The sequence below is a fragment of the Hibiscus syriacus genome, unplaced genomic scaffold, assembly GCF_006381635.1.
Source record: "Hibiscus syriacus cultivar Baekdansim isolate YM2019G1 unplaced genomic scaffold, ASM638163v2 tig00112382_pilon, whole genome shotgun sequence".
NCBI lineage: Eukaryota > Viridiplantae > Streptophyta > Magnoliopsida > Malvales > Malvaceae > Hibiscus > Hibiscus syriacus.
The window spans coordinates 1,698,710-1,708,622 of record NW_024063318.1 but is presented as its reverse complement, the minus strand read 5'-3'; the positions used below and the strand labels follow the sequence as shown (position 1 = coordinate 1,708,622).

Genomic DNA, 9,913 nt, shown 5'->3' with positions numbered 1-9,913 from the left:
ATGATGAAAGGGCTTCCCAGTTTCAGAGCCAATTTCAACTTCACGGCGGAGGATATTGGACTCGAAACAATACAACTTACTTGGATTTCAACTTCACGACGAAGGATTCAAGTCAAGGCTCAACTTCACGACGAAGGGGCCATCCACGATTTCAACTCCACGACGGAGGATATCGTACCACACATCCACGATTTCAACTCCACGATGAGGATCGTGCCATTTGAGGCTTAAATTCACGAAGGGGCTTCCCAATTTCAGAGCCAATTTCAACTTCACGGCGGGGATATTAGAATCGAAACAATATAATTAATTGGATTCAACTTCATGACGAAGGATATCAAATTCAAGGCTCAACTTCACGACGGAGGGGCCATCCACAGTTTCAACTTCACGATGAAGGGAATCGTGCACACAAGCAGCATCCATCTCCAGATTTGGATTTCAACTTCACGACGAAGGATATCCAACTCAAAGAATGAGTGTCTGTCAATAAACTTTACAGTTTCAGAGTCAATTTCACTTCACGGCGAAGGATATTGGTCTCAAAAATCAACATCATCTTGAATGGATTTCACTTCACGACGAATGAATCAATTCAAGGCTCAACTTCACAACGAATAAGTTACCCACGATTTCAACTCAACGAAGGGATATCGTGCCCAATGGATCGACTTAGTGTCACAACAAACACTATCAAGTCTGAACTCAAAGAGAACCGAACAAAAACTGGTTGTCATTTTCATCTTGCCCTATTACGAAAACATTTATTTATTTATTTATTTATTATTATTATTATTAATTAATATTATTACATTTGTGCAGGCCGACACAATTCAACAGCCCAACAAATTAAACCCAACAGCACTTAACCCATTCAACTCCAACCCCAACCCCACGTATCTCAACTGTTCCTATTCGTGGGGAGTCGGTTGTGCACTCACCTCACGTCTTTTGTGGGGGTGAGGGAGAGATGGACACTTCCTATTTTAGTGGCTGCTGGGGTTATAATTGGTTGGATATGATAATAAAAAGGGGGACCTACGCAAAGGAAAAAAACATAGGGGGCCACGTGAAGGGGGTCTTAGCTATCTTGCATTACTTCTCCACGAAGGAGATCTGATTATTGAGAAAAGGAAGGATTAAAGGAAACTCATGGTGAAAATTTTGGCTGTAACGTACTGCAAGAGAGGCCGTGGTTGATCAGATCAATGGTTGTCCCATCGAGCTTGTTGAGCCGGATATCCTTCGCTTCAAGGCCGTTGAGCCAATCCTTCTCCTCGGCCGTCACCGTTTCGCTGGCGTCGACATAAGGATCAGAGTCAAGGGCGGAGGTCACACTTCTCAGATTTACGCTATCCGCCAAAGCATCGCTAAAGCACTCGTGGCTTTTTACCAGAAGTACGTCGATGAGCAGAGCAAGAAGGAGATTAAGGATATTTTGGTCAGGTACGATAGGACTTGGCTAGTGGCTGATCCCAGGAGGCGCGAGCAGAGGAAGTTCGGTGGAAGAGGTGCTAGGGCAAGATTCGAAAAGAGTTACCGTGGAGGAAGTTTTATGGTTCGTTTTGTTGTTCTTAATGGATTAATATGGTCATGCATGCTTAGACAATTGATAATCAAACTTACATTGGTAATCTATGAACTAAATTAAAGGCTGTAAATGCGATTTTAATTATGTAAATGATACACATGAAAAAAGTGACTTAAGGTGGTGGTGCTACTTGTAAAATAGTAATAATAATAAAAGAAATCTTTAAAAGAAAGAACAAAACATTAATTAGCGGTTGAAGAGTCGTACAACATTCATAACGTGCGAAGATCCTCGTGTGAGGAGACAATCTGAGTCTTCTTGATTAGGACATTCAGGCTTCTTCCTTCCCTTTTTGCCCCTCTTCCACTTTTATTTTCCATCCTGCCGTTTCTTCCTCCTATTTCCATTTTTGCCAAAGTTTTAACCTGTCCCTTCTAAGGGCGTTTAACGTGATAATTTTTTTTAACAACGAGTCGAGTAAACTTTAACGAATAATGATTTGAGCAATAAAATTTTTTAACGAACATGAGACGAATACTATTTAACTTACGATCGACTCGTTCGATAAATATCTTAATCCCTTCTGTATTACTTTTGTGTCAAAATTAAAGTAATCATAGTAAAAGTACATCAGAACTCTCTGTTTCATTTTGATTCTTCACTGAAAAAATAACAAATTAGGTGGAATTCAACTTTGAGAAACCTAAAATAAGGTCCATAAATGGTTTGATTGATTTAAAAAGATAACATGTTAAAATAAGGCACAATATGTACCATAAAGTTATTAATGTAGTAACATAAGACGGTGCACCTAAAATATATAATTGTAAGAAAATAAGTTAAAATATAAATGTTATAAATATTATTAATATTTTAAGTTGCACCTAAAATATTACCATAGTTTAACTAATGTGGTCTTAGATTCTCTCACAATAAAAAATAAGTTAAAAGATGAAGATGTTAAATATACTCCCTCCGTCCCAATTTTAATGTTCATTGACTTTTCATGTAGTTTTAGGAAAAAAAGTTTGTGCAAGAGATGTACTTTAAAAAATTAAATGACAATTTTATTCAAAGTTAAATTTTATTTTTGAGAAATAAAAAAAAAAGGTAGAAAACGAAATGTAACTAGTAAAAGTTGTTGCTTTTTTTAAATAATAATTTAAATTGGACAATTTTAAAACACAAAAGAGACAATTTTCATAGGACAAAGGGAGGATAGAGATACGGTGAGCCTAAAAAAATATCATGGTTCACTAAAAAATTGGGATATGGAATTATAATATTTTTATTAATAAAATGGGTTTGTGCCAAGAATGTCATTGTTCACTAAGAAAATAGGTTATGATTTGGAATGTTAATATTTTTATTAATAAAATGGGTTGCGTAAGAAAATGTCATGGCTCACTAAGAAATATGTTGCGATCTAAAATGTTAATATTTTAATTAATAAAATGGGTTACGCCTAAAATGTTATCGAAGTTTAAGCTGATAGAGTTTTAGACATTCTCACAGTAACAAAATAAGTTAAAAGTTGAAAATGTTATGAATATGTATAAAAAAATCTGATCGCACCCAATAATGTTATGGTTCACTTAGAAAGTAGATTGTGATATGAAATGTTAATATTTTTATTATAAAAAGTCCGAAAGTATGGATACTTTCCACAAGTATCGATAATCTCGAATTAAAAAAAAATAGAAAATGAGAACGCTGCAAAGTATTGAAACTTTTCCACATATATCTGAGCATAAGTGTCAATATAAATGAAAAGGTATCGAACATTGTAATATATGTATCAATGTTTTAACTATTGATCATCTTCATCAACTTTTTTAACATAAAAAAGTATCGATCATCGTCATCACATAAGTATCATTATTTTTACTTTCGATCTTATCTTCAATTTTTTTATGATAAAAAGATCGATACTTATGCTATGATATTTGTAGAAAAGTTCGATACTTTTCAACCTTCTTATTTTCTATTTTTTTATATTCGAAAGTCATGATATTTGTATTTGTGGAAAATTATCGGTATTTTGTAGCCTTATTATTTTCCACTTTTTTAATTTGAAAGTATCAATACTTTCAAATTTGGAAGATCATAACATACTTTCTTAATGAACTATAACATTCTTGGGCACAACCGATTTTTTTTTTATAAATATTTATAACATTTTCATCTTTTAACTTATTTTATTATCGTGAAAATGTCAAATGTCCCATCAACTTAAATTTTAGAAACATTTTAGGCACAAACCATTTTATTAATAAAAATATTAACATTCTAGACTGCAACTGTAACACCCAGAACTCGTATATATCTTGAAATACAAGTTAAAGATGTAACACTATACACTAAGACATTCTTTGCATAAAAACCTTAAAATATTGGACTATTTATAAAATATCATTTTAAATATTTAAATCAAATTAATTAATAGGGTAAAATCGCAAAATAATAATTTATCATTCAAAACAAAACTGATTTTAGGCAGCAATTAGGTAGTTCAGTGTTATTTCTTAAACTATATTAAATTGCCTAATTTAAAAACCCTTTAAGAACTTTTTAAATCATAATATTATATACATATATATGTATATATATACAATTCATTCATACTTTCAGATATAGCTAACGCTAGCCAAAATAGAATAATCCTAATTTACTATTACAAATCATTCTAAATCAATCTGATAAAGCACACATACATATATAATATCCATGCCACTAAAAAACCAAAAGGATCATCAGAGATGTCTTACTGATTCTATATTAGGTACGATTTTCTGAAAAGATGCTCGAGAAACTCCTCACTTCACATTTTTTTTCTTTATTTGAACCTACACATTAAAATCATCATGCGCTAAGTAAAACTTAGTGAGACAGTAACACAGCTAAGGTGAGACAAAACATAAAATATCATAAATAATTTGAAACATTAAAAAGTAATTCAAATAAAATCATTGAACTTCAAACCGATCTATTCAAGTTATTTTCCTCTTCAAAAACCTGAAAAAAAATCATCTCATGATTTTATCAAAACCATGTTAATTAAGATAAGATATAACAATTATTTCATATTCTTTTCATTCGGACACATTTCAGAACTTTCATATTTCATTTTCTTTTCTTTTCAGATATTTTTCATAACTTTCACATTTACTTTTATAGCCCAATGTATATGTAAGAGAATGCAAGGTACGTGAGTCAGACATAATGTGCGTACTAAGCACCAACACTGCCATCATCATCATCATCATATACACTCAAAGTGCAATCATATCATTTACACCAACAATGACATACATGATGACACAAATGTACCATATCGGAATCAAACTTTACTTTACTCAACTTCATGGCATGCCAAGTGTACTTATGACTCTCAGTGCAACATGTAATGGGCTCTAAGATTATCATATTGATTTTTAATCATACATTTCAAATCAGAATCATTTTCATCTCATCAATATAAAATAACTTGGGCAATTCATATATGAAATCATCCATAATTTGAATACAAATATCATATAAAATACTTTAGGCAGTTCTTGCCCAAAAATTATTTTAGATATTTCAATCAAATATCTTTTCAGAAAATATCATATATAAAAATATTGGGTAATCCATACCAAAAAATCATTCATAACCTTTAAACCATTATGGAAATATTCTATAATTAGATTAAATCATACTTTAAAATTCATACTTTAAATTAATATGAGGTTGATTTATCACAAGTCTTCCTCATTCAGAATAATTAAATAAATAAATTGCACTCACATTTGGCTCACTACTGAACCTTTAATACGATATTCTTTTACTCAGGTGCTTTGCCTTTTGCTTTCGAGTCACTGAGATCACAAGATTTTTCATAATTTGTACGATATCACATACATAACATTATTTTCAAGCTATATGTTAGTATTAAACTAACATAATATAATTCTGATAAAATAAATTCTATAAAACATAATCGATATAAAACTAAATCACAATTCCATCATAACTCCAAACTTTCCAAAATAGGTATTTGATTTCATAAATATTCATTTCCATCATCAATCCTTCAACTTTCACAAACTTTGTATTTAAATCACCATTTATAAATTCTTTTTTAGAATTCACATAAACTTTTTCATTTAATTCAAAATGGTCCTTCATCACTTTACTTACTTCAAATCAAATATTAAAATTTCTAGCATATAAATAATATACCAAATCCAACATTTTAACATTTGAATACTAACAAATTCATCCTTAATTACTATTATCATTCGAATTCAATCACCAACTTTACCAATCTTGCAAATTTGGTCCCAAAGAAATACTTAAACTTAAATTTCAGCGTTCAAATAATAATTTCCAGTATTTTAGTATCATACTCAAATGATACCCTCACATTTAATAAACTTACAATTAAGTCCTTAACTTTCTATGACCTTTCGAATTCCACTATGGAATTTCATAAAAAATTGCACTTTGGTCCCAAATCAACATTCTAACTTAAAATTCAACATCCAGTAATTAAATTTCAGCATTGAATATCCCAAATTACACATTTATACATCAATGTCTCAAAATTCTCAAAACTTGCAAAATAGTCCTTTTACTATCTAAAGGTTCCAAATTGATCCAATTCAATCTCCAAAGCTTGTGGAACACATCTAATATCAATTCTAGACCATGGGAAATTTTTCAACATTTTCCCCTTATTTTTATCCTTGTGGTCAAATATTAACAATATACTAGGGTAAACTTTTCATTCAATTTCAAGCATGAATTCAACATTATAACATTAAATTCATGTTATTTCAATCATCCTAACATCAAATTAAATTAAAATTTCACCAAACCTTAATGAACCCTAGCATGGCTAAATTTCATATAAGTCCTTTACATTTGATTTTAATCATCATTCATGCTTTATAATTAATCTACAACATCAATAACATAAAATCTTCCATCAAATCTTCAAAATCAAACATGTTCTTCAATTACCCAATTCATGAATCTTAACATCTAAGCATGATTTCCATGTAACTTTTTATATCAAATGATAGGGAATTTCAAGAGGATTAATTCTCTATCTAATAGCTTAATCCAAAAAGCAATCATATAAGCTTAAAAATCAAATTGAAATCCTCACCTATTTGGCTATGGTTACGACAACTTGAAAAAGATGGCTGATGGTTTTCTTGATTTTTCTAGCAAATTATCACATAATACACATGGCTTTACCTAATATAATTGAATTTGAAATTCAATTAATGAGAAATCCCACTTTTTCCATTAATGAATCATGATAATTACTATTTTCCATTGAAATATTTTTCATTAAAATATCTCATAGTCAGAGATGAACCAACTTGAAGTTGACTTTCTACTTTAGCCATGCAATTTTTGAAAATTACAATCTAGTTACTAATTTTTTTTTCAATTTGAGCTAAATAGGGAAAATTAACTTCAATTCCACATATCCATACTAAATTTCACCATTCTAAAATATGTAAATAGTATTTCCAACATTTATCTATCATCCTTCAAATTTTCGTGAAATTTCAGTTCAATCCGATTATCCAATTTCATATCTAAATTTAATGCTTTATAGCTTTTAATACAAACCCCTAATCAAAATTATGATTCCCACAAAAATATTAGTTCCGTGACAAACTATTCATTTACGATCCATAATATATGACTTTTAAAAATTACCTTTTTATCCCTAGACTTTTCAAAAATTATACTTTAACCACTAAACTTTCAAAACTTATAATTTAGTCACTAACCAAAACATGGGGTATTACAGGAACCTATTTTTAGTGAACCATGATATTTTTTGGTGCAACCCATAATGTTAATAAAAATGTTATCATTCCATATCGCAATATAATTTTTAGTGAACCATGGCATTCTTGGGCACAACTCATTTTATTAATGAAAATATTAACATTTTAGATCACAACTTATTTCTTAGTGAACCATGACATTCTTGGGTGCAACCTATTATGTTACTACATTGATAAATTTTTTGGTTTTGCATTATAACATTTTGTGTTCCGCTTTTAACTTGTAAAATAAGTTTCTCGGTTGCATCATTTTAAGTTATTTTAAAATAGTTACAACCCAATATATTACATATAAGTTAATATTTTTAGTCGCAGTAAACCAATTTTGTTAATATATTTTTAAAATTTTATGTTGCATCATTTTTTAGCTTTATATTAGTATTTCCTATCCTTAGACAATCCCATCAAATTAGTTCGTACGTAATTCATATTGAACAAATCAATTATTTCATTTAATTTTTTTAATTATTTTGTGGTGATTATAAAAAAAATACTTTTTTAATTTATTGACAACATGCACAAATCTTAAAGACATAGTTATTTAAACTCAAATCATCTAAAAAACAACATTAACTTCTATCATCGAGGTCATTCACCTTAACTAAACTTGTGCTGACATTGATTTAAGGCCAGTTTGGTATAGCTTTTGAAAAGTATTGTAGAAACTAGCTTTTGAAAAGTGTTGTAGAAACTAGCTTTTGAAAAGTGTTGTATAAAAAGTGCATTTTAAAATTTAACTATTTAGGATTTCTGTTAAAAAAGTTAGTTTGAAAAGATAAAATGTATATTATAGATATTATGTTGTAAATTAAAAATATAGCATTTAAATTATATTTACACTTATATATGAATCATATCAATTTAAACTATAATAAATTCAAAAAAAAATTATTATATATAAATTATATCAATTTAAACTATAATAAAAATATAAAATACAAATAAAAAATTATAATTATAATTAAAATATATTTTTAAATAATTAAAATAAATTATTTTTAGGGATGTTAGTATATTTTTTTTAAATAATGTAGATATATAATTGAGTGGGGTCCATAAATTAGTAAGAGTAAAATTATAATTTACTTCTATATGCAAAGTTGAAAATAAAAAGCTAAAAATCCTAGCTTTTATGGTTAGTATGAAACCACCGTTTCTACCGGTTTTTTTTTTCTTTCATTTTTTTACTCGTTTAGCATTGATTTTGTGGTCAAAACGATTTTTTTAAGCTAAAAGTGCTTTTAGAAAGTATTACCAAACAAACCCTTAATAAAAATGCTTAATTACTAAATTAGTCGTATGTATGTAATGAAAGCTTATGAACAACTTTCAAGAGACCGTTTTTCAAGCATATACGATTCTCGATATGCTTTTGATGCGGTTGTTGAAGCCGTCAAAAATAAAATATATTTAAAAATAATTTGTAGTTGTGATAAGCAAAGAAAATAATTAAAAAGAAAAAAGAATTTGATATGAAGATGGATTCTAGTCAAGAAAGATTTTAATATATTAATTCAAGACTTAGTTATATCTACAAAAGATGAATCTCCATCAATCTCAAACAGCTTGGTTATAGGTAGCTAGTGAAGAACATATGCATAACACAATCTTAATTAATTAACAATCACCAAGAAAAACATGAATGAATATTTTTCTTATTATCAAGATTAACACTCTTCGAGAAAAACACATAAGAATTAAAACCTAATAATAACTTTATCGAATTAGTTAGGAGACCCAATGCGCATAAACTGTCAAAGCACTAATCGGTTAACTTATCAAGAATATGAGTTTTTATTTTCGAACTCGTTTTCTAGGTTACTTACCTCTGACTTATTAAACGGATTTTTTCTCTTTGAGAGGTTGATTCGCATGAACCAATTTCTATCGCCGATGCCACAAAAAAGGTTTGTTTCAAGGAGAATGATGCTGAAATCCAGTCTGTTACAAAGATGGCTATGGACGGACAGGGTGAATCTCAGCCATCTTATGGCTCGGTGCTATCCCAGAAACCTCTGAAGGACGATAATAAAAGCAATGTCGGTGTTGATGACGAGGAGGATATCGATTTCACGGACGAAGACATCATTACTGGAACTCAAGATGGCCTTCCCTCTATCTAATTTCTGACCGTGCCTACAAACTGATGGAAGCTAGTATGTCGAAGACTGTGGTGTTAAAACTCTTGGGGCACAATATTGACTGTAACGCTCTCACGGATAGGGCTCATGATCTCTGGAACCCTACTAAGACTTTCATGCTTTTCGATCTCGAAAATGGATATTTCCTAGCTCAGTTTCAGAATGATGAGGATTACACTAAGGTGTTGGCAGAAGGACCTTGGATTATTTATGATCAATACCCAACGGTTCAACCATGGACTTTAGACTTTCGTACTTCGTAACCTTACCCTATTACAGTCATCGCTTGGATACGTTTCGCTAGCCTTCCCGAGTATATGTACCTAAGGGAAATTCTCTATAGTATCAGAAATCTCATTGGAAAAGTTTCAAAACTAGACTTTCAG

General features: G+C 30.0%; 1 pseudogene; it reads left to right on the top strand.

Annotated features, from left to right (window-relative positions):
* The first annotated feature begins 1,064 nt into the window (after positions 1-1,064).
* On the top strand, positions 1,065-9,509 carry LOC120178788 (annotated as a pseudogene).
* The last annotated feature ends 404 nt before the right edge of the window (positions 9,510-9,913 follow it).